The sequence below is a fragment of the Canis aureus genome, chromosome 23 (genome assembly GCF_053574225.1).
Source record: "Canis aureus isolate CA01 chromosome 23, VMU_Caureus_v.1.0, whole genome shotgun sequence".
NCBI classification, from domain to species: domain Eukaryota; kingdom Metazoa; phylum Chordata; class Mammalia; order Carnivora; family Canidae; genus Canis; species Canis aureus.
Window position 1 is genome coordinate 19,055,857 of NC_135633.1, and position 25,537 is coordinate 19,081,393.

At 50.8% G+C, this 25,537-nt stretch overlaps 3 long non-coding RNA genes across 3 annotated transcripts in view; 1 reads left to right on the forward strand and 2 right to left on the reverse strand.

Moving 5' to 3' along the window:
* Window positions 1-189: 189 nt before the first annotated feature.
* On the forward strand, window positions 190-13,838 carry LOC144294723 (uncharacterized). Its single transcript, XR_013362111.1, has 5 exons — window positions 190-365; window positions 833-941; window positions 4,594-4,721; window positions 7,602-7,673; window positions 12,134-13,838. It is a non-coding gene; the product is annotated as an uncharacterized LOC144294723 (long non-coding RNA).
* Window positions 12,058-25,537, reverse strand: part of LOC144294722 (uncharacterized) — a 51,405-nt gene continuing 37,925 nt past the window's right edge. The window contains exon 3 of the long non-coding RNA XR_013362110.1: window positions 12,058-12,226. This is a non-coding gene — a long non-coding RNA (uncharacterized LOC144294722). The remainder of the gene's footprint in view (window positions 12,227-25,537) is intronic.
* On the reverse strand, window positions 18,599-22,163 carry LOC144294721 (uncharacterized). Its single transcript, XR_013362109.1, has 4 exons — window positions 22,059-22,163; window positions 19,805-19,929; window positions 19,322-19,499; window positions 18,599-18,858 (listed from the first exon to the last, which is right to left on the reverse strand). It is a non-coding gene; the product is annotated as an uncharacterized LOC144294721 (long non-coding RNA).

Genomic DNA, 25,537 nt, shown 5'->3' on the forward strand with positions numbered 1-25,537 from the left:
ACAGAGGGGATTAGCGCCTACTTGTTTAGAATCCTCTGACTGAGAGTGACAAGCAATTTCAGAAGCTGCGGGCTTTAGGGAGGCTGCAGGAAGAGGGGCCGCCTCCCTCCCTGGTGGTCAGCTTTCCATAAATGGCTTAATGGGGTTAGAGTTTAACCCCTCAAACAGGGATCAGAGCCCCCAGCTTGAAAGCCAATGAAGAGTGAGGCAGATCTTGCTATTTAAATCCAGTGGGACTTGGTTAGAACTCTTTTATTCTCTTGAGTTTAAAGAAAACAAACCCACTTCTCTTGCAGGATGTAGGGCCTGCTCCAAGCCAGCAGCTCCCGGCTTCCTCCCCAAAATGCAGGCCTTCCAGCCAACAGGTAATTCATGGCCCAGGCTCAGCTCAGGCTGAGATGCTCCTGGCTTTATGATTCTGCTCAATTCGGGAGTGCTAATGGGGCAATTTGTAAAGAAAGAAATATAATGAGTTATCACAAAGCTCAGCAAGGACTCGACAAGCCGGGCACTTCCCATCCATCAGGCATCCCAGCGTGGTTGCAGACCAGCGGGCCGGGAATCTTGGGGGGGCCCCTGGGAATCTAGCCTGATGTCTGTCTGGACTTCCAGAAGCCCCCTTCCCCTTCTCTAGGCCAGTAGATATTGGCCCTTAAAGGCCAGGTGGCTGGAGGTGATGGTGTGGGGTACATGGAGGTAAAAGGGGGAATCCTTAAGGATTTATTTGCTGAAGCAAAATTATCATGCAGGCCATTTTTTAAAAGAGCATTAATACGTGTGACGGCCTGTGGAGCCCCAGGTGGGCTGCAACAATGCTTGGTCTGTCATTAAGCCTGAGGTCATGGATGGTGTCGCAGCCAGTCCATCCAGCATGTCACAAGCCAAACTGTGCTCAGCCTGGACCTGTGAGCGGGCTGTGGGACCTCCTCTGCAGAGAACAGGTGAGTGACATGCTATGTCCATTTGCTGAGATAACAAGCCATGAACTTGAATCACAGGCCCCTAGACCCTTCTGCTCGTCTTTCAGAAGTGCAAAATGAGGTCCAGAAAGGGGAGGTGAAGAGCCAGAGGACTCCCATTATGCAGCTTGTCACCTATGTACATGACGGCCAAAGTCCGTGCTATTGAGTCTGGCTGAGGGCTGTGGGGAAGGTGGGCTCAGAGCCATAGTTCTGGAGGCATAGAGTGAGGCATCTGGGCTCGCCTCGCATCCCGGGATGCCTGGAGGGGCCCCCACCCCTCCCTGGCCACCCACCCTTCTGGTCTAGCTCAGATCTAGGGACAGTGGAGGACACGGATCTTGGCCGGCCTGGGAAGGAGGGCTGGCCCACACAGAGGGGCTCTCTGGGCTGCTGTGTCCCTGTGCCCTCTCTCCTGTTCCTCGCGTCTCTGCTGCCTGCATGGCTGGCCTGGTCCCCAGGGATCTGCCCCTTCAGGTGCCTCAGGAGCCCTTCCAGAGCTGCAGGTCACAGGAAGGCCCCATGGCCCACAGATGGGACAAGTAGAAGTCTGATCACTGTCAGGACGGCTTGCTCCCAATCAGAGTGATGGAGTCCAGATAGTCCTCAGGGAGGTTCTAGGTGGCCTTCTTCTGCCCACGCAGATCCTGCCTCTTTTCCTCCTATTTTTGTGGGCAACCTGGAAATCCCTCAAGCCCAGGAAAGTTGATCTGCAGCCTTACAACACGCAGATTCCACAGAAAGGGCATCAGTCCCCTTCCTTGTAAGGACGACAGATAAAAATAATGTCCACCACTAACGCCCACCGTGCGTAGGTGTGTTTCTGAACATGGTACATTAATTAACACACAAAACCTTATTCACAGCACAATGATAAAATTCTATTGCTGTTATTCCCATTTTTGCAGATTGGGAAACTGAGGCATGGAGAGGCTAAATAACTTGTTCAAGATCACTCGGCTAGTGAATGACAGTGTGAGAGTTTGGACACAGCCAACCCAGCTCCAGAGTCGCTGCCCTAGTGGCCACCAGTGCCTGGGCCAGCAGAAGCCTGAGACCCACCCCTGGCACCCACCATAAAGCCAGGCTGAATGGCCAGAGGCTGAGATTTCCCTGTGCTATGAGGGATATGGCACAGGGAATGGGCAGTGAATGCAGGGCGTGGACTCAGGTTTGGGGAGACCCCAAAGAGCATGGAGCTGACCCAATACACCTGCCAGGTGCCAGTCACCTTGACTGGCACTTCACCCATGGTATCTGACCAAAGTCTGGCAGCCCTAACGAGGTAGGAATTGCTGTCTTCATTTAGCGGAGATACTCAGAAAGGTTAAGTAATTTGCCTGTGGTCACACAGCTCACAAAGAGCATACCTGGGTTTCAAACCCAGGTCCATGTGGTTTCCAAGCTGGGTCCTTGGCCACCCCATTTGAGAGAGGGGACTGGGATGTGGATGGAGGAAGAGGGGGAAGGAAGGCAAGGAAGGCAAGAACAAAGAGTGTCGGACCTGGGGGAGTGGTGCGGGCCATTCTGCAGCTCAGTGGCACAGGAAGTCACGGAGAGCCAGGGAGCTCTGGGTCGGACTGGCTCAGGGCCACATGGGGATTCTTGAGCACGTTCACATGCTTCCGGCCCAGGGTGCTGGCCTGAGAGCAGGCAAGGGCTGCAGGGACGGACCTCAGCTCCTAGGTCCTTGCTCCACGCCGCCTCTGGGGCGATGGGAGTTGAACTCTTGCTAATCAGAGGGAGGCTGGGCCTTGCGGCCAGACAAGGGGAGGAGGCCAAAGCCCCCTGCTGTCCTCCCTCCCAGGCCCTCTAAACCCCGGGCTCCAGCACTGTTTCAGCTCCCCTGCCCCCTGGCCTTTGTGTCTCCTGGGTCACCGTCCCTGTGTCCCAGGTTCCCACGTCCTGGGAGCGGAAGGGTTACGGCTTCTGCTGCTGAGTGGAGGCTGCTGTTCCCCAGCGTTAAGCAGCTTTAGTGTCTCCTACCCCAGCCCTGATTTAAAATTCATAAATGCTAATCCTTCATAATTTACGGTTTAAAAGCAGCCCCACTCCCAGGCCCCGTGGCTACAGCTCTGTCAGAGTAATTATGCCGCCAAGCTGAAATTGGACTACTAACTGAGATATTAAACAGGGGGGGAAATCCTCGCGCTGGCAGCCGACCCAATTATTCCAAATAAGCAAACAGATTAGTGAGTAATTTTCCAGTTAAATTTGGTGATTGGTGCCAGAATTGTATGTTAAATATTCAGAAGTAAATAGATTAAAGATGAAATGTGCCCCCCTCCCTTTTTCTGGGCTTAATTTACTGTGTATATTAAAACTTTTTCATGAGGAGAAAAAAAGTAAAAATGATAATTAAAAAATCCAAATAAACCCCTCTGGGCCTCACCGGTGCAGTTTGGCAGAGGCCAGAGCCGGGCCCAGGCCTCTCCAGTCTCCTTGACTTCCCGGCCCTCCTGGGCAGGGCCAACCACGTCCCCTAAGCCCAACTCCAGTCCTCCCCGGGGAAGCAGGCTGTAGGATTCTGGGCATCTGGGTGGGCTGAGGAACCTCCCCGCCCCATATGCTGGGCTTAGATTCGTCTTTACAAAGAGAAATCCCAAATCTATTAGTCCTGAAGTCAGACAGAACTGAGAGAGCCCAGAAGTGGCGGAGGGAGAGGCGATTGGAGGGCACGCAGGGCCCCTCCAGGCACGCAATGCTCTCTGTTCTTAGGTACAGGGCCTGGAGTAGGTCCCTGACCACCCTGCTCCACCACCACGCTCCCCTGGCCTGTCTGTAGTTGCTGGTCTGCTGTCCTGGAGGTGGAGGGGTTCGGAGCCATGCACCCTTACCCTAGGCACACAGCTGGTGCACCCCTCATCCCGCCCCTTAGCCTCCAGCACTCCTTCCTGGCAGCTTGTCCACTCACTTCTCTACCTCCTCCTTGGTTCTCTACAGCAGCTCAGCCACAGCAGTATGTCTGACCGGGAGTCATCTCCCCAAAAAGCGAGTGGAGAAATGGAGGCCCAGAGAGGGCAAGGGACTGTCCCAGGGCACCCAGCATGTCAGGGTGGAAATGCATGGAGTACAAGGCCCTGCGGCTGCTTAGCCCGGAGTCTCTCTGTCGCCCCCTAGAGGATGCGGGCTTTGGGCACAGGCTCATCTGAGATAGCTGGTGGGGAACAGGGGAGGAACCCTAGTTCCAGGCCAGGAGGGAGCTGGTCTGTCCATGGAAGGGGTGCAGGGTGGAGGGGAGAAGATCATGGGCCCATCCTGGGAGCCCAGCGGGGAAAGTGGAAGGACGTGCCCAGGGAGCAGGGTGTGCCTGTGGGGAGGGGCAGGTAAAGCTCGGAAGCCCTGGGAAGGGAGGACAGTCCTGGGACTAGGGCCTTCACCCCTCACCCCTCAGGGTACCAGTTCCAGGTGTGGGACCGACCTGAGACACAGCCTCCTGCCTTTCTCTCAGGGAGCCCCTTTCATTAGGTTCCAACTCCTGAAGCACTGAGAGGACAGTTGGAGGAAGCTGGGGAACCCTCTCCAGAGGCACCCTTCTTCCCTTGTTCTGTCAGAGGAATCTCCATGCTTCAGGTGATGCTGAGAAGACTCCCTGTCCCCTTGGGTGAAGGGGGCCTCCTTTTCTCTCTTGCAGCTTCTTGGAGGCACCTGAAGGCACTGGGGCTGGGGTGTGGCAGGTGTGCAAACACCTCTCCCTGGCACAACATACTGAGGCTGTGATCACAGGAAGGCCTGGCCCAGGCCACCAAGACAGCACCGCAGGTAAACACAGGATAGGCAGGCCTCTGGGCCCATGTCCGGTTAGAGGAGGGACACAGAAAGGACATGATTCATCCCGTCTATGGCGTCTGCCTGGCTAGGCCTTCTCTGACCCACCCACTAGGCACTACTGCTCTCAGGCAGAGCAAATCAGAACCCGAAGAATCTTTCACAAAATACATGCAACTCCCTGCCCCACCCACCATGTGGAATCCCCTCAGGGTTATTCACCAACCTACCCAATGAAATGACTGCTCCCAAGCAATGATTTGCAATTCTTAAAAAGTAACTGAACCCTTTTCTTCAGTCTTTTGTACAAACAAGCCTATTATGCAAAGCAGATAACAACAGAGCTTGGCTTAAATATCTTCATTTGCCACTCCCCGCCCCCCCCCCCATTCTGAGTCATCTCCAGGGAGCCCCTAGAATGCCACCAGAGGGCAGCCAACCAGGCACCAGGAAGCTGAGCCTCTAGTCTGTGGTTCCTTCGGTGCTCCTTTGGGGGGATCCCCCTTAGTGGGTGCAGCCAGCTGAATGTAGCTATCGTGCTTGGGATGGTCAGGACTGGGGGCAGAACCAAGTCCCCTCCAGGTGCTGCTGACGTCAGCCGCTGTGGCCAGGAGGGCCTGTCCAGCCAGCGGTGAACTGCAGTCTCTCTCTTTTACTCAGAAAGTTTACCATCCAGGCCTCTGAGAGCTCCCCAGGAGCAGGGACCAGTTACAACTAGAGTGAGTGAGTCCTGAGGTCCTTACCCTGGCACCTCCGGTGCAGGCAGAGGCCTTCTGCCCTGGCTTCCTCCCTTCAGGGACGTGGCAACAAAGTGCTTCCCTCTCAGACCTTCACGGAAGATGAGAGGAAGAGCCTGGATCATTATCTTCACATCCTAGTCTCTAACCAGTGTCCAGAGGGGGTTATGCAGACATCTCTAGTGCTTACCTAGAAAAAAAGGGTAGGAGGAAGGAGAGAGAGAGAGAGAGAGAGAGAAGAAAGAAAAGAAAAGAAAAGAAAAGAAAAGAAAAGAAAAGAAAAGAAAAAAGGAAAGGAAAGGAAAGAAAAGGAAAGAAGGAAGGAAGGAAGAAAGAAAGAAAGAAAGAAAGAAAGAAAGAAAGAAAGAAAGAAAGAAAGAAAGAAGAAAGAAAGAAGAAAGAAAGAAAGAAAGAAAGAAAGAAAGAAAGAAAGAAAGAAAGAAAGAAAGAAAGAAAGAAAGAAAGACCCTAAATAAAAGGAAAAAACACACCACTTACTGAGCACCCCGGGTGCATGGCCAACACGGGGAAAGTGACAGTATCACTTAGTGGTCTGTCCTCTCATTTTGGGTGCACGCCCATCTGTCTGGGCTGATGACCTCTGGCGATTGAGAGAAGTTTCGACTCCTTCCACAAGTGCCTAGCCCAGCTCAGCCACCGCCTGTTTCCGCAGCCTGCCTTTTCCCTCAGTTTGGAGTTGCCTTAGTAACCAGCCCCCTCCGGCTCTGCCCTCTAACCGGTCTCCTCTGGATTTGGTGTGAACAGTATTTGACACCAAAAGCTGAAGATGATCTCTTTACTAACCGCAGGTAATTTGTTATTGTTGTTGCTGTTTTAACTACTTCACACTTAAGAGTTTTCAAAGTCACCGAACTTTGTTTTCTGGGAGTGTTAAAACAAAAAAGAACCACCAAATGAATCAGAACGCAGTGTGTGAACAGAGCTAGCCAGTGGCTGCCGACCCGCTGCAGGGATTGTGGGGTCACCAATGGGCTTATTAGCCCTTTGCTGTAATGCAGGTGGGCCTGAGGCCCCTGGGGTTGGGTGGAAGAGCCTGCATGGTCACGTTCTGAGCCTCTTCTGAGACCTCTGGGGGACATTTTTCCTACCATGGGAAACTCTAGTTCCATGGGTAGCTTTGGTTGTCAGAGAACGCACTACCAGGGAAACACAGAGGGCCACGCCAACATGCATCTCATGCCTACACATGCATGTTTCTACAGACACATACAAGGGCACCCACAAGTGCAACATGCATGCATATATGTACATACATGCTCATATTTACACACACACACACACACACACACACACACACGCCAGGAATCCTCTGGCCTCTGAGAATCCCGGCTCTCCATGTCAGGGTGTGCTAGTAAATTGACTCTCCAGGGGGAAAACAGGCCTTAATTTGTAGGATTTACCAATTTCCTTGATGTAAATATTTCCACTGTGGCAGACTTTAAGCTACCAATAGTTTAGCGAGAGACTTGCAAAATTCCTGAATATTTAACAAATTGACTCTTACTGACACAAACAGACCAGCGTCTCGGGACCATCCCAGGCCTGGTTACTGTAGGAATGACCTGAGGTGGTCTGAGCAGATGCAACAAGCAAGGGTCTTGGCCTGGAGTGAGCTCAATCTCCGACAGTGGAGTCCTTGAGCTCCCAGTGTGTCACAGAAGGACCCCAGTTAGGCTCAGAGAGGGGGGAGCTAGAGGCAGGCAGGTGAGCTCATCTCAGGAGGCAGTGAATTCCCCCTATGTCCAGAGGTATAAAAGCAGGGCCAGAGGACCACTTGGTGGGGACACAAAGAGACACAGGGACACCTCCTTTTCTTACTACCTCTGCAGGGCCCATACTCAGTGCTTTTGCCCTGAATCACAGCACAGAGTAATGCAGGCTTAGGTTGTTCTTGTCTTCCTGGAACTAGGAAACCCACTTCTCATGGATGGGAGACCCGGCTGCCCGAGCCAGAACTCACGTGATACCACTCAATATGTTCAGTGGGCTTGGCTGAGAGCCCGGCCCCAGCCTCTGTTTTCTGGCTCCTGTTCATGCCCTTGGTTGGCCTGGTGGGAGGCGGCGGGCATCCTCCGGCTGCATTGGTCTGGCTCTGTCTGTCCTGATTTCCCTACAGGGTCCATCCATGCTCCCCAAAAGTGACCTTCTGGAATGATCCTGGGGCCCCGATTTTCCACTGCCCCAGCAGGTAAGTTCTCATCTGTGTGTGTGTGATGTTGATAAGGATAGGAGCCTATGCCTGTGTGTGAGGAAAAATGCTTGTAAGAAATAGAAAAATAGCAACTATCATCTTATTGAGCACTTATTTAAACAAACAAGGCCTTGAGTAGCACTGTGGCTATGAGGCTATGAACACAGACCCTGGAGCCTGCAGTTGAGGACCAGGGGTTGTAAGCCTGCTTCTTCCACCAGCTGTGTGATTTGGGACAAGTTCTAATCTCTCTGTGCCTCAGTTTCTTCAACTGTAAAATGGACCTGACTTACAAAGTTGTGCTGAGAACTGAGCTGATAGGCGTAAAGCCCTGAGGTGGTGCCTGGCACACAGTAAGTGCAATACAAGTGTCCGTTATTCTTATCATAGTAAGACTATTATTCTGATTGTTTAATAGCCCGTTTAATGTCAAACACTCTATTCAGCAATTTTTTGGATTTATCCCATTTAATCCTCACAATGGTACCATGAAGTTGGTATATTCCTGTCCTCCTTTTACAGATGAGGGATCTGAAGTTCAGGGAGGAAAAGTAACTTGTCCACATTTCCAAAAGGGGTAAGCAGCAGAGCCAAAGCCCCAACTCTTAATTCCTAGGGGTACCTTGGTGAAGATCCTTATAGCAACCTAAGCCATGGGCAGGCTCAGTTGTCTTTGTCAACAAACAAATCCACAGAAACGGAGTTATAAAGAACCCCCCTGAAACCTGCAATAAGTAGCAATGATACATCTTGTCTTTTGATCATCCCATGGCGGCCACACCAGGAAGATAAAGCCAGAACAAATGGTGGGATGGTCAGGAAAGGGCCTGCCTTGTTTTATACCCCACGTGCCTCATCTGTTATCCCTGCACAAACTGAAAAGGCCCTTTGCCACGTGACAACGCAGGGAGGGCATGTTTAGGCTGAGAACCTGTCCCTGCATGGAGGCTGGGTGAGAGGCCCCGATGGAGCGGACTATAGGCCTCTTCTTGACCCTGGCAAACCAGGGTGGGCAGGGATGGCTGCAGCCTTGCCCTGCCCAAGAAGCTGTGGGGTGTGTCCCTGGCCTTCCCCAGGTCTGTATCCAGACCCCTGCTGTGGTGAGGGCCCATGCAGAATGAGGATCCCCCTCTGCCCCTGGAGTGGAGGGAGGCAGCAAGGGGCCATGAGCAGGGCAGTAGGAGTAGGAGCAGGAGCCCCAGGAAGTTTGGAAATAGGACTGTGCTCCAACCCTTGGCACATGCTCCATTGTCCCCTTGGGCTTCACCTACAAAATGCAAATTCCAAGATAAAATTCTAAGAATTTCTAGAAAGTAACAATGGAGCATTAAACCGTAAGCTCGGAAAAAAAAAAAAAAAAAAGTAAGCTCGGGGCCCTTCTGAGCATGGGCCACTGCACCCAGGCACAGCCCTCTGTTCGACTACTGGGTCCCACGGATCTGCACCCAAATGGCTCCTTTTCACCAGGATCTGCCTGGTCATTTCCCCCCAGACTGTTGGAGGAGCCCCCATTCACCTTCAGGGGGAAGCATTGCTTCCTGCATTCTGTGACAAGAGCCAGCTTCCCCCTGGCATGTCTGCCACCTCCTGCTCCCCATGCCCTGTGCCCCGGCTGTGCCAATCACACACTCGACTGCTCCCTTTTGCTTATCCTCCGTCTGTTCTGACATTTGCTCAGTGTCCTTCCCTGGCACCACCTGTAAGCTCCTATTCAAATCTTGCAGGTTCATCAGGTTTTCACCAGCCTCACGAAGTCTTCCCTGATCTCAGGAAGAGGAAAGTTTTCTTTTCTTTCCTATCACTGTGCCTTACTCCGTTATAATCCATTATCACACTCACTAAGTTTGTTCCCTCATTTATTCAGTATATATTTATTGGGCACCTATTATGTTCAGTGACAGCCTGGCTGATCCTCTCTTCATCTGACTCTCTGCTTTGAGGGATAACCAACCCCCAGAGGTCACTGTCTGAGTTCTGTTCATCTTTGTATATTCAGATCCAAATAAATATTTGTTGAGTTAAAGAAGGTAGGGGAAGAGAGGGAAGGAAGGAATAGAATGGATTGGGCATGTGTGAGGGAGAGGGGCAAGATGGTACCATTCACTCTGATGCTGACAAAGGTGGGAGGAGAACAATTTGGAATCAGTAAGGTTAGCTGCCAGGGCACTAGAGCTGCAGGGTGAGAACATTCCAGACTCGGGGGAGGGAGCACTTTTTACCAATTACTCCCCTGCCCCATTCCCGCCAATGAAGCACCAGAGGTCCTCCCTCTCTACATTGCTTCCAGAGTTCTTTGGCTTTGAGAAATAATCGGGAAATGGGATGGGATGTCTGGTTGTATCTTTGAGGGATGTGAACCTAGTTTCTGATTAAATACCCCGTCCATTCTGTGGTTTTAGAAAACATAACATTATCCAAAATATGCACACATGTGTCACACATACGTGTCACACACATGTGCACACTCACACACGCTTATGCACACACATGGGGGTGGGGCAAGGGGTAGAGCAGCTCCCATCACAGTCACCTCCCAGGGTGGCCGCTCCCTCCTGCTCTGGCTGAGGCCCATCCACCCTGACCCCACCTGCCACACCCAGTTCCCACTGGCATCTCAGGCACTGGATACCTCTGTAGCCTGACCCTCCAGTCTCACCCCTCGTCTTCCTCTGATCCTGACCTCACCTTGCACACCCAGTGACCGCACCCTGACTCCACATGTCATGACCCCACCTCGACCTCATCCAATCCTGATTTTGCTCTGAGCTCATGGCCGGGACCCTTGCATAGTCCCTGCTGAGGGGGCATCCTCAGGGCAGCCCCTTCTTCTGAGTGAACTGTGCTGTGGGGAATCATGGGAGAAGCAGGCCTAGCCCCACTCAGGTGTTCTTCCCTGACTCTAAATACAACCACATTTTCCTCAACTGCTTTACATTGTTTGGGAAAGGAGGCAGGAGAGAAGTTTAAACCTGTAGGTAACTGTATATACTCAAGTCTCCCCAGTGGTTGCCAAAAAAAATCTTATTCAAGCCTTCCTTCCCCCTGGTTCCCTCCCAAGACATCTTGAACGTCTCTTCTTCCTGCTTAGTCTCTGTGGGCCGCAGGACTGGCCAAGCCTCTGTGAAGCCTTTTACTCCTGTCTTCTCTGGACCTACAGTCCTCTACTTTCTCCCTAGCTCACTAGCTACCCCTCCTCACTTCCCTCCTTCTCCCCTTCCTCCCCTGGCCCCCTGGATATTGGTGCTCTCCAGGGCCTTGAACCAGTCCTCTTTCTCTTGCTGAACATACCTCCTTGCAGCCCAGGATGTGCTTTCTTTCACTGTGGCATTTTACACCACGGCCCCTGCATCTTTGTCTCCTGCCCCAAGCAGGCTCCTGGCCCCCACAGCCAGCAGATTCCACACATCTCCCCTTGGGTGTCCCGTGTTCAGAATGGAGGACAAGACTTTCCTCCCATCCACCCCTCCTGGCCCAGACTGTCCTTCCTCCTGGATTTAGCATCCTGGTGAATGGCACTACCATCACACAATGGCCTGGGAATTCTCCAGAAACCTGGCAACCTGCTAGGTCCTCTACTTCTCTTTTTCTCTTCCCTCAAACTCAACAGTCACCAAAGCTATTAATTTCAACTCTTTTTTTAAATTAAGATTTTATTTATTCATGAAAGACATACAGAGAGAGGCAGAAACATAGGCAGAGGGAGAAGCAGGCTCCCTGCAGGGAGCCAGACACAGGCCTCTATCCCAGGACCCCAGGATCATGACCTGAGCCAAAGGCAGCCGCCCAACCACTGAGCCACCCAGGTGTCCCTCATATTACCTCTTTAATGCCTCTTGAACCTGGTCCCCTTCTCCACTACCATCACCACCCTGGCTGGCCACTCTCAATTCTTATGTAAACGATTGGCAGGCGGTTCCTATCTGGTTTTCCGGTCTCCACACCACATTCCTTCATTCCAAAGCAACCTTTCTAAGAAATCAGATCATGTCCTCTAACTTCCTGAAACCCTCAAGGGCTTCCCCAAGGCCGACAAAGTAAAGTGCACAATCCTTACTAGACATCCCAAGCTCTTCACAGCCTTGTCTCTGCCCACTGTTTCTTCTTCCTCAGCCTCTGCAGCTCTGCCCCCATTAGCCCATTCCTCAGTGTCCACCCACCTGCCATAGGCCACCACTTCATGCCTCTAACATGTTGCAGTTGGGTCCAGGTCCAAAGTGTTGACTTCAGAACCAGTAGCCTTGGGATGGAGGAGGGTAGAAGGGCCACTGGTATATACCATGTACTCACTCAGCAATCGTTCAGTGAGCCTGTTCTGTTCCAGGCACTGGGGAGAGAGTGGGGAGAGTCCAAGGGTCATGCCCTGGACTCCCGGCGCGGGGCGGGGGGGGGGGGGTGCGGGCAGGTACAGAACACAGAGGAGCAACTGAAGAGTGTGATGACATCCTGCCATGCTTTAGACGCAGGTATCGAAGGCAGTGGATCAGGAGAGAGTGGACCTGGGGAAGCCGATCTGGAGCCACTGTGATGGTCCAGGAGAGAAACTGCAGTGCCTGGAAGGAAGAGGAGGCAGTGAGAATAGAGGGATGTTCGGAAAGTGGAATGTACAGAACTATACAACTAAGTCACTATGGGGTGCAAGAGAAGATTCTAGAATGACTTCAAGGTTTCTGCCTCAGGCAAGAATGGGATGGTGGTACCATCCATGAAATGAAAACAGAGGGCATGGGGAACAGATGTGGACCCCAGCTGCCTTAGGTCCTTGTTTTTTTTCGTTGTTATCATCGTTATTGTAGCTAACAGTAAGGAGCACACACTGTAGCCAAGCAAGTGCTAAGTCGTTTACCTGGAGGCTGCGGTGGCTGCAGGGCTGCCAGTCCCTGTGCGGACAGCCCAGCCGGGCTCGGTGGCTGTAGCCTTTGGGGTGTCTGTCCAGAGCATCCTCCTTGCAGGTTTACCTGCTTTCTGCAGTGGTACTCTCACAATTCTCGCCTCCCTTGAGGAGAGGATTATTATCCCTGTTCTGCAGATGGGGCTACTGAGTCTCGAGAAAGCTCAATAATTTGCTTACACTTACAGAGTGGCAAATGAAGGAGCCAGGATGCCAGGCCAGGCCTGGCTGACGCCAAAGCCCCCTCTTATAACAGCAGCTCTGCAGGCAGTGGCCCCTTCCTGGGGTGTGAGGCTCTGTGGGGCTGCCCTGGCCTTACATCCAGGGCTACTTTTTGGAGTTTCTGCCTCCATTCCCTGCTTCATGCTCACAGGTGTAGCTTGCTCTTCTTCATCATGGCTCTGGATTCCTCCAGTGCCTGCTGGTAGCGGTGGGTGGTAGGGATCCAGAGCTGGGGCCACAGCCTGGCCTGTGGACAGTGGTCTCACTTCTCACACACATCAGAGCCAAGAGCTGTACCCTCCGAGGCCTCCTCTGCCCCTCCATGACCTGCCCTTCCACTCTGAGCTACACGGCTGCGACAGAGGTCAAGGACTTCATGGGGTTTGCAGAGGCTGGGTTGGGGAGTGGGCTTTGGTGGAGTGGAGTGGAGTGGAGAGGAGAAGCAAGGCAGGGGGCGCCACGGAGCCCTCCAGGGTGGCAGATGAGCTTGTGAGGTTGTACCTGCTGAGCTCCCCTGAGCAACCAAGCACTGGAAAATCAATATCGTTTTCCACTTTCTGTGCTGGGCGACTCATTTTCATTATGTCTCACGCTTCCTCTGTGCTGCTGGGGACTGAGACGGTTCTCTGGCCATGGTCCCAGCCCTAATCTCTGTACAGGATGACAAGCTTGGTGAGCACATGGCTCTAGGACCCATGGTCTGTTTCACACTGCCTCAGAACCTGGGGGCCATCCCCAGGCCTGCCACCCTTAGCTCCACCCCTGCCCTTCTTAAACACATACACACACACACACACACACACACACTCGACCCTAACTCATCACCCACATTTTTCAGAGGGTGGAATATGTGACCATTGAAGCACCAACACTTCATCATTTTAACCCTTATGGATGAAAATCTTGCCCAAATGTTCTCAAATCTCCCCTGACATTAAAAAAAAAATAAAACCTGTATCTTTATCTCTTTTTATTAAAATAATAAATATCTGTTATATACAAAGTTTGGCAACTATAGGCCATTAGGAGGAAAAATTATTTCATGCAGGAGTCATTAATGAAGAAGAAAATGCAGACAGGTGTGCAGGCATATGGGGTCTGTAAGGATTTGCAGGTATGCACCAAGAGGGGGATGTGTTTATCACCCTCCAGCATCATCTCCTCAGAGAAGGAAGGAGACTGATCCACAGCGCTCAGAAGTGCCTAGACCACAGCAGGTGTAGACATGTAGCCTGAACTTGGGAATGTGCTTCTGCATAAGGATACAGCTCCTCCTAGCCAGCCTCGGGCCCTTCCCCGGCTCCAATTCAACAGAGACTCAGGAAGGAAACAAAGAGCTCGGAGTAAAATACACATCCCGACTCTTACTTTGAAGAGAGGTCCCCCACACTCTTAGCTAGTCTATTTTATCTTTTTTTCACGAAGAATTCACAAAGTTTGGCTATCTTAGTCCTCGTGCTCCAGAGTTGATTCTTGCCTCCAAGCTCACCAACAGTTCAGAGCAACACTAGGAAGTGAGGATGCTCTGGACAGACACCCCGAAGGCTACAGCCACCGGCCAGGCTGGGCTCTCCGCGCAGGGACTGACACCCCTGCAGCCACCGCAGCAGCAGAGCGCTTCAATACATTACGCTTGCAAACGCTTGCAAACGTAACCAGGATGGGGGCCATCTCAAGACGAAGCCCTGTCTAGGACTTCTTTAAGAAGGCACAGGAGGCATATGGTATTCGTGTTTTATTCCGTTCTTCCGTGCAGCCCCCGCCCTAGCCATCCCTCACTCTGCTCCACAGGCCCACACTCAACTATTCTGAAGACGAGAGAGGAGCACACTTGTATTACCTCCAGCGAGGGATGATCTGGAAAGCCCAGCCCTGGCGCCTGGTGCTCCCCTGTCCCCTTGCACCCTCCACCCTCTACTTAGCTCTCCCCCTACCCCACCTCCCTCCCCAGTAGGGTGGATTCCGGAGCCCCAGGAGCAGATCAGCCTCTGCAACAATGATTAATTGACCCTAGCAGTTTAAGAATGCTTATTTGCACACAGTTATGAAGTGTCACAATATGTCTCAAATGCAAGCGGCTTCCATTAGAAGCGGAACGGCGGAGCGGGAAGCGCCAGCAATATTTCCTTAAAAGTTCATCGTAGGCAATGGGGTAGTGTGCGGAGCTAAACAAATCCAGGCAATAATGGAAATGTAGCATGAAATTACTTCTGTAAACAACAACCATTCATTATTTGAACATTTTTCATAAGCGAGCAGGCAGGGAGGGGGCAGGGGCCGTGGGTGGGAGGGGAGGGGGCTTCAGCAGGCAGGGCCCGAACACCCACTGGAGTCTCGGGCGCAGCTTTCTGGGGGCTCCCGGTGCCCATCTGTCTTCAGAAAAATGCCGAGGCGAGGCTCCGATCTGCCCAGCGCCTGCCGTCAGGTTCCCTTTCTTCATTAAGCGGGATTGGCTCAGGCAGAGGGAATGTATGATTTAAGGAGGAAAGAGAGGCCCACTACTTAATGTTGATTTGGCGGAGTGTATAACCCCGGAGAGAAATGTAAATAGCAGCCTGCAATAACATGACAGCCCACTAATCATATTTACAAACGATATTAAATCTGTCCGCACGCAGGCCTGCCTGCGGATTGGCCCGGCCGTAATTGTCATTGTAACCAGCGCCGGCTTATGGGAGGATTTAACTGCAGTGATATAAGGTGAGTTGCGGGCTTATTATGACTTTATTATTACCCGGTTTATGTTTATTAAAACAATTTGTCATGCAGAGCAGGAATGGAGGAATGGGAGCATTAAATCGTGCCATACTCAACCTGGAGAGATGACTCCGGGGATGAATGGCAGCAGGCCCCCAGGCTCCACTCGGTCTCCTCCGGAGCCGGCCCCAGGGGCACCAGCCACCTGGAGCCTCGGCCTGGCCCACAGGCCGCTCTGCCCAAACCACAGAGCCAGGCGACACCCAGCCAGAGGCTCTTCTGTGCTTGTGACTGCCTTTCAGGAGTCAGCTCCAGACAGCCCTGGGCGGGATGATGGCCGGAGTTATCGCAGGGCTTCTGCAGGGGTGACCACGAGGGCCCCACGGAGGGCTCCCCTTGCCGGCAGGGACAGAGCCAGGCCCGCCAAGGCGCCACCGAGAGAGCCTGCAGAGGCTCAGCACAAAAGGTCTTGGAAGAAGTTTAATAAAAGCTGCTTTATTTTCTCTGGGGGTCCTTATTGGTTATTATCAAATTTATTTCATCCCCAATCTTTGTTCTTTGGCAAGACAGAGAAAAGGGAGGGTAGATGGGTCTGAGAGGAACAGGTCCACGCGACTAGTAAATAACACTCCCTTTCCCCAATCCAATTACCCGAGGAAGAGAGGCGCTGGGAGGCGGGAGGACCGAGGTAGCAGCTCCCAAGGATGGAACTGGGGCTGAAGCCTGGTGTCGCAGGCACCAGTTCTCGCTGCCAATCCCAGGAAAGACCCCACATGCTGGGGATGGACCCATGGATGCACTAGAACTCTCTCTGCGACTGTCACCAAAGCTTTGGAAACGTGACCCTTGGTCAGAGTGACCTGAAGAGGGAAGAGCTGAACAGTGGCAAGAATAGCCCTCATGAACCAAGTGGCTGCATTTTCAGGGTCTCTACTGGCCCTTATTGTGCCTCTGTGCATATTAAAATTAGGAAAAGGTTCCCCTTCCTCCAGGCAGGGGTGAGCATACAGGGCCAGGGTTTGGAAAGCAGAGCAAAGTCGGGATTCCAACTCTCATTTGCCCCCTTAACCCTTGTGCAGTGAACAACTTACACAAGTGTACATGATGGCCGTACCTGCCCCTCTACCCGCAGCCTTGTGGCCTAAAATGTCATTATTTAGCAACTGACTACCTGCACAATGTCTCCAAAGCCATTGATGTCCTGGGCAGAGAAGTAAGGAGACTCTCCAGAGGAGGTAATGGACAGCAAGAAAGGACGTTCCCATCATCACTATCTACCAGGATACCCACAGGTATCAGGCCTTCTGGTAGGTGAGGGCAGGCAGAAAGATAAACTGTTCAGGCTCCTTCTGGGCTGAGCCATGCTGCCATGGGATATAATACAAGGAACTTCCCGCAAGAGCTGCTCTGGGACATGGTGCCTCCTTTGGATCTCTATTCTCCAGGGGCATGGGACACCTGCTCCCAGGGGTACAGCACCTGGTGGATGCCTCAAGTGCAGTGTCTTTGAAAAAGGGTCACCACATCCCTCTGCTCCCCCCGTTCCTGTCTGACCAAAGAGCCAGCTTGGAGATCCTGAGCCTGGCATTAGGGCACTGGAGGTGACCTCCTCAGCCAGAATTCAGCCTTTGTTCTGGGCCCCCTCCTGGCAGGTGGGCTTCTGGCCTCTGCTCACACACCTCCTGTGGTTGGGAATTCACTCCCTCCTGAGGTGGCCTCTCTGGCTTTTGGAAACCTTTCCTGGGATACGCCCCTACTTTTCACAGAGGACTCTGAAAATGAGGCTCATCCCCTGCTTCCCTCGCACCTGCTTTTCTTCTGGCTGCATAGCAACCCTACAGCACGACTTCTGGGCCCCTCCCTGCCGGCGTCCTGCCTCCTGGTGCTCTGGGGTCCTCCAGAGTCCCCCATGGACTGTGCCCCCACACCCCACTTGAGCATTCCCATGGGTGCAGCCCAGATGGAGGTGGAGTTGGACCCTCCCCACAAGGCCTGGTTCTGGGGTGGCTGTCTGCTAATTGTGGACCCAACTCCCCAGGCCTGGGGAAGCCTGTGGGCCTTGGGTTCCCTTTGTCTCACTTAAGAAAGGAGTCACCAAGCAGTGGCTCAGAGGAAGAACAATAAGCCTTTATTGCGGCTGCCCTTCTCCATAAATGCTCAACCCGCTGGCCAGTGGGAGAGGCCGAGCTGGCAAATTAAAAGTCTCTAAACTTTCTTTATGTCTCCTTGGACACTCCAGCGACTTTAACACTGAATAGGCTGGCCTGCCTCAGAGACAAAGAGGCAGCCTGGGGTTAAGGAGGATCAGCAGGTGTGGTCCCTTCCCAGCCAATGGATGATGGCTGGGTGGGGTGGGGGTGGGGCCTGGGGGGCTCTGAGACCCCGAAGGCCTCTTGGGGCCAGACCCTGCTTCCCTGCTTCCTGGCAGCCTTCACTGCTGTGGATGGTAGACACTGAATCCCCACTGGCCGTCTCTGTGGTCCAACCTCAAGGAAAGTATAGGCCGGACCCCTAGAGAGTTTTAGCTTCCCACCTACCTGCCCCACCCTCACTGTGTCCTGAGGCTGGTGTACCCCCAGAAGGGGTTGTGGGCCAGGTCTGGTTCTGCCACAGGGGAGGCCCTCCCACAGCTCCCACCAAAGACTTTGGCTCAGAGTCTCTGAGCTCTGACACCGGCTGAGAGGCAGCAGGTCCAAATTAACAGTCCTGTTAACACCTGTAGTTCCCACATTATTAAACTCTCTTCACTCCCCAAATTGCCAGGGTTTCCTCCTATGTACCAGCATGGTGCTGGGTCATGCCATCTTTCCAGTAACAGCTTAGTCATAGGCACCTGGGAGAGCCCCATTCTCCTGCAAACAAGTGCCAAGATTTGCAGAATAGAGATTACCTTTGCGGGAGGGTACTGACTGGGAGGAGGCACAAAGGAGCCTTCTGGAACACTGGAAATCTAGGCTTTGGGCTGGGTGTTGGTTACACGGGTATAAGCATGTGTAAAAAAATCATTGAGTTACACCCTTTGCTGTATGTAAATGTAAAATTGTAGTGATAGCAAACAAACATAGGCTCATCCTTTAAGGGCCTCAGTTTTTTTTTTTTTGGGGGGGGGGTGAAACTTTATTTTTTTGAAGTGTCCAAGCTAAGGGCATCAGCTTGGATCCCAGCTCTACCACTCCCCAGCTGAAGGACCAACAGGACACCTTACCCGATGTTAGGGCTTAGTCTCTTTGTCTGTAAACGGGGAGATGATCACCTGCCTCTTTCCCACTGGCCCTCGAGCTCCATGAGAACAGGGGCCACAGAGAATGTTCCAGTAGACAGCAAAGACTTCCCTCTGTGACTCTCTGGGCTCCACTCAAGGACCGTTTTAAGAAACTGCCAATAGAGGAAGACCCTCCTCAAGTGTTGGCCAGGGCTGTTGGTCTGAGGGAAGCCGTGGCTCCCTAGGAAGCATCTTACCTTGTTTTACCAACTTCCTGGTTATAATGTGATTTTTGGTGAGGCCCTGTGTGCCTCTAGCTGCTCTTCCATAAGGGGCTTGGGGTCGCCTGGCTCTCCCATGGAAAGGAGGACCAGAACTGGGGTGCTGAGGCTAAAATGGGGCCTGGACTCTGGAAATTAGGAGCAGGAGTCCTAGGAGGTGTTGGAGCAGCTGGCTTTGGCTTGGAGAGGGGCCGGAGTGGGGTTTGCTCTTCTGGGCAGGAAGGGAAGGTCTCCAGAAAGAGCGGAGGCCCAGTGATGAAGCCCTGACTCCAACTGGCTCTCTGGGAGAGGAGGGGACCTGGAGTCTCAGTCGGGGATGGTGGGGAGGTGACCCTGCCCCTGCCCACCGGATTACCCCATCTCTCTTGGGCCCCCACCAGGCCGGATGTTCCAAGCTGTTTTGGGAGGAAGGGTCCCTTCTCTCCATCACTCTATCTGATCTTCTGCTAGGCTAGTTCTTGGCAATTTCTTGCTCTGTTTCTTTAATCCCTGATTCTTCTCAAGCGCAGAGGGAATAGGAAAAAGCTGAAGGCCTGTTGAGGGGGAGTGGGGGGGAGGGGTGAAAAGAGGTGAAGGAAGTGGCTCCAGCCCCAGGCACCCAGCCTCCATACAGGGTGGCGATAGCAAGGGCCCCCGAGGGTCTGGACCAGGGCAGAGACTGCTTCCTCCTTGACCTCCCAAGGACTGGCCGGGTCAGTGTGAGTGGCCCGGGGGGGTGGGGGGGGTGGGGCGATCCTGCTGGGCTGCAGTCATTTTTATAGGTGAAGACCAGAGGGCCAGGGTGCACAGCACCAAAGGCAAAAGCCAGACCATGGGGTAGAAGATACAGTCAACTCACTGCTGCTCAGCAAACTCCCGGACACAGAGCTGGGACTCAGGTAAGGCTCGGGCCATGGCTCAGACACAGTCTAGGCTGGTGTCGAGGGTCCCCAGGCCCCAGAATGGCAGCTTCCCCACTGGATGCTGCAGGGGGTGGGGGAGAAGAGGGCTGTGTGGGTCCCAGTGAACCAGCCGGCCAGTGCTCCCCTCTGTGGCTTGCCCTGGAACCCCCCTCAGGCCTCAGAAGCCCTCCTGCTTCTAGGGGAGGCTGTGGGGGACTTTGACATAGGGCAGGCTCTGGAGAACAGCGTCCGTGTGGTGTCTGCAACTTCTTAGAGGAAAAACCTATTGAGAAGCTCAAATCATGGCAGTAATTAGGCCACTTATTTTGCAAAAGTCCAAATTAAATGGAAAATTTGGTGCTAATGAAAATGTTTCATTTTCCCCTTTTATTAAATCTAGCTCTGTGCCTTCTAAGAGTTCGGGAATAGCCAGCCCCTGATGGCTTTCTCACAGCCAGTTCATATCCTCCGATTGTAGAGTTGCTGAGATAGAACACGCTCCCAGGGCCTCTAGTTACTGGCTCAATTGAAAAATGTCCTTCATAAGGTAGCAGCATTAACCCACCCCTAGCCACCCACTCCTCCAGCCGTCCCCCAACCTCCACCCCCACCACTCCTGGCCTTCTGCTTGCCACCGCCAGCCAGGCTGTGAGGGCCCCAAGGACCCCAGGCCCCAGGGGGCCAGGCCAGTGTGCTCCTTAAAGCTGGGCCTGCTCCCTCTGGAGCCCAGGAAAATCCAAGCTCAGCATCTTCTTCCAAGAGCCCTGTGGCCCTACCTACCACTGCAGGGTGCCTGCATCCTGACCACAGTTCTGGAAAGTGTTGCCAGGCCTGAGATTCTGATCAGACCTGTGCTTTGATCCACCACTTACCAAAGAGAGGGCTCAGGCAACTTGATTTGCCTTGCTGGGCTTCAGTTTACAGCCCAACGGTAAATTGGGGGTGCTGCTACTATCTGCCTTGTAGAATGTTGTGAGAGTGAACAGGGAAGAGATATTGCAGAGCACCTGACAGGGGCATGGGTAGAGCACAACTCTCTGGAGCCTGGTGCCTCCTGGAAGCACTCTCCCTGGCTAGGGTTAGTTAGGACACGGGTTCGATCACTCCCTTCCCTGGGATTTCCTCTGGCAGGTTTGACTGGGGTGAGAAGAGACACCCCCACACCAGGCTGGATATTAGAGCTGGAGTAGCCCACTCTTATCCCTACCAGCAGAATGCCTGGCCCTGGGCACCTGGCCCTCAGGGATGGGGAAGTTGGGGGGTGAGTGTAGTAGGTGGGAAGGTCATCTCACACAGATAGACAGACAGACAGACAGACATGTACTGGCTCGCCTCAGCCCTCCTCAGTGGGACTGTCAAGGACTCGTCAATGGGTCCCAAGGAAACTTATGCCTTGAAGTGCAGGCCTCACTTAAACCTACAATTCAAAGCAACTCTTGATTGGTCTCTCCACAAAAATTTGTCAGAAGCCTAGGGGCACCTGGGTGGCTCAGTTGGTTAAGCATCTGCCTTCTGCTAAGGTCATGATCCCAGGGTCCTGGGATTGAGCCCGGTATGGTCGGTTGGGCTCTGTGCTGAGCAGGGAGTCTGCTGCTCCCTCCCCTTCCCCTCCCCACCCCCCACCCCACCCCCCACCCCCCACCCCCGTTTGTGCATTCTCTCTCTCTCTCTAAAGTAATAAATAAAATCTTAAAAAAAGAAAAAAAAAAGGAAAAAAGAAAGGCAGCAGCAGAGCCTAGAGTGTACCCAGCACCCGGTTAGAGGACTGGACTAGAGGACGCGGAGTAGAGGTGCAGAGCAAACTGTCATAACATAAGGAGCCCATGTCTCTCAGACTCCCATGAGCACCCCAACCCAGATACCCGATACCCAGATGAGAAATGTGGCTGCACTTTGACTCTTTCTTCCTTATACCCCAATGTATAGTCTCCACTTGTTGATCAGCTTCCGACTGACTGTTCCCTGCTCCCTGCCCCACACAGCTTCCTTATGCCCCTCACCAGAATTATAGTCACAATCCTCCCTCTCACAGGCCCCAGAGGGATCCTTCTAAAATGGACATTCGAACTCCTTGCCCTCTGCTTCAACCACTGTGAAGCTCCCATTACATTCAGGATAAGATACAACTCCGTAGTCCACATGTTGTGCCCCACCCTCACCTCCCAACCTCTTTCTGGCCACGTCCCCCTTCATCAGACCCTCCACTCCTACAGGACAGCTAGCAGGTTCTCAAATGGACAGCAGTCTCTCATGCTTTGAGTGATGCCGATTGTTTTTGCTCCCTTAGGATTTCTTCTCATTCTGAGAATGGAATCCTCTCTTGTGAGGAAACAGGTCTATGTGGTTGGAATGAAGCTGGTTGGTGACCTAAGTTGGTGATCTAAGATAATAATACCCCATCCTTTTAGGCTCGGTGGTTAATTCAAGAATGGGAACATCACCCAAACAGGTCCTATTAAGAGTCTTCTCTGGGAGTATTGGCTGGCACTTATGAAAGAGACCACCTCCTAATGATATTACTGTGCTGAAAGGAAGTGAGTCCCGGGCTCTTGAGGACCGTCTGATTCCCTATGTAGGGAAAGCCTATCTGAAAGCTGTGGAGAGAAGTAGTCTGAAAATCTATTAAGTGCCTGGATCCAGCCATGCCTGAACTCACTCACCTGGTTTTCAGTTATGTAAATATAAATCTTGTGTGTTTGCCTAGTTTGAATCTTAACTAAGACAATAGCTGAATTGCTTCACACTCTGTTTAAACTGTCAGCAGGTCTCACCTCCCTTGTCATATTGGAAAATAAGACCACTAATTTCAAGACTCATCTCAAATATCAACTTCTTTAAGAAGTCTCTTTTCCCGGGACCCCTGGGTGGCTCAGCAGTTGAGCATCTGCCTTGGCTCAGGGCATGATCCTGGGGTCCCGGGATCGAGTCCCATATCGGGCTCCCTGCATGGAGCCTGCATCTCCCTCTGCCTGTGTCTCTGCCTCTCTCTGTGTGTGTCTCTCATGAATAAATAAAATATTTTTAAAAATCTCTTTTCTTTAGTCTGATTGTGATGATACCCCTTCTTCGCGCTCCCATAGTTACTTCATCCTGTGTCACAAGGACCCATCACACAACCAAACGCAGTCCTTTAGATGACAGGATCCATGCATAATCCACCTCTATATTCCTTTTGCCCAGCATATGATTAGATACAAGGGAGACATGCAGATACCATGCAAAATATAGATCTTTTTAATAGAAAAAGAACAGGCAAAGAACCAATATTGTTTAGGGATGTACATATAAGTAACAAAACAGTAAGAAAAAATAAGAAAATTATCTTCCTAAAAGTCAGGATGGCAGTTGCCGCTGTGGAGCAGAAAGAGAATGCAGATGGAGAGGAGTGCACAGATTTCTGAGATTCTGGAAATACACTGTTTATAAATTTGAGTGATGGTACATAGATGTTTACTTCATTGTATTTCTTTACATTCTGTGTAAAATATGTATACTTTTTTATACATATAGTATAATTCACTACAACAACAAAAAAGTGAGATATTTTTGGACCTAACTTTTTTTATTGTTTTCTAATTTTATTGAACTGGAGTCATAGAACATGTGTCATTAATTATATCAGATTTCTAATATCTGTTAAGACGTCCTTTGTGGCTTATTATATGGTCAATCTTGTTAATGTTCCATGTGTACTTAAAGTATACTCTTTATTGGATATGGGGTTTTACATACATACATTAAGGAGGAGTTAATTGTGTAGTTTGATCACAAGTATTCGGCTGTATATGTTCTTATTAATCATTTGTTCCATCAGTTTCTGAAGGAGCAGTGTTAAAATTTCCCATGATGATTGTAGGTTTATCAGTTTCTCCCACATTTTACTATATAATTTTGTTTAATATATTGTTCATTTTTCCCTCAAAATTCTGTCATTTTAATAGTTAACGTCATTAAAAACAATCAGGTTCAGTATCACTGTAGATTCCTATTGAATTGTTTCTCTAATCAGTATTCACCTTTTTACAATCTCTGGGTGCCTGGGTGGTTCAGTCACTTAAGCATCTGCCTTCAGCTCAGGTTGTGATCCCAGAATCCTGGGATGGAGCCTCATGTTAGGCTTCCTGCTCAGCAGGGAGCCTGCTTCTCCCTCGCCCTCAGCCCCTCCTCCTGCTTGTGCTGTCCTGCACTCTCTCTTTCTCAAATAAATAAATAAAATCTTAAAAAAAAAACTCAAAAAAAATTTTTGCCTTAAAATCTCTTTCACTTCTGTTACATTATAATATATAATTATATTACATATATAATATAGAATTATATGTGTAATATTATAATAATTATTATAATCTTATAACATTATACTATTACTATATCTCCTTAGTTAGTATTTATATGTTCTCCTATCCTTTTACTATCAAGTTTTCTGCACTGTTATGTTTTAGTTGTTATATCTCTTATAAACAACTTATAACTGGAATTTAAAAATCTCAGACTATCTGGCAATAAGTAAGCTTAATCCATTGAAATGAATTGTGATTACTGATAAACTTGGTGTTTTTTATACCATCTTGCAAAAATTTCACCATGTATTTTTTTCTTTGTTTCTTTTCCTTTTCTGCTTTCAACTGAATTTACTGAGTTCTTTTTATTACCTTTTTTTTTTTCCTCTATAGTCGTTTGGATGTTACACTTTTTTTTTAAGTCTAAATATAATTAATATCTTTAATTGCCTCCTACAATACAAAGATCTTTAAATGTTTTAACTCCAGTACCTGCTCCCATCTCCGTGTTATTGTTATAAAGTACTTTAGTTCTACTCTGTTCTTTTTTTTTTTTTTTTTAAGATTTTTATTTGACAGAGAGAGAGCACGAGAGAGCACAAGTGGGGGGGTAGGGACAGAGGGACAGGGAGAAGCAGGCTCCCCACTGAGCAGGGAGCTGGACACGGGCAATCCCAGGATGCTAGGATCATGATCTGAGCCAAAGGCAGACGCTTAACAGCCTGAGCCACCCAGGCACCCCATTTCTATGCTGTTTTTAACTCCTCTCAGAGGCTAATCTTTATTTTTTGTAGGTGATGCTTGTTTAGATTAGCCAACCATGTTTTCTACTATATTTGCTCATCATTACTACTTTTTGGTCTTGATTTCCTTCTAAGGTACAATCTTTATTTGTTAGTTCAGAGAAGATTGTGAGTATAAACTCTCTGACTTTTCCTGACGTGTTTTATTTTGTCTTGATTCAGGGTGAATTATACATTGCTGGTTATTTTTCTTTTAGTACTTTAAAGATGTCCTTCCATTGTCTTCTGAAACCAATCTGGCTGCTGAGAAATCAGCTGTGAGCCCAACTGTTGTTCTTTTCCAGAGATTCTGCTGTCTCTTGTCCTCTAGTTGCTTTTCTCTTTCATTTAGCATTTTAAAGTTTCCTGATATTGTATCTAGGGGTAGATATGTGTTATTTGTCCTTCTCAGGACATAAGGGGTCAGTTTGGGGACTCATCTCTTTCTTCAGCCATGGAAAATTCTTAGCCATTTTCTTTTCTCGTATGGCCTCACCATTCTTTCTGCTTTTTTCTCTGAGACCTATCAGGAATCTTCAGATGATCTTATTTGTCCTGTTTCTCCCTCATGGTGCCTCATTTCCCCATGTAGTTGGTAACTCTTCTGAGCTTATCTTTAGAAGGGGTTTTG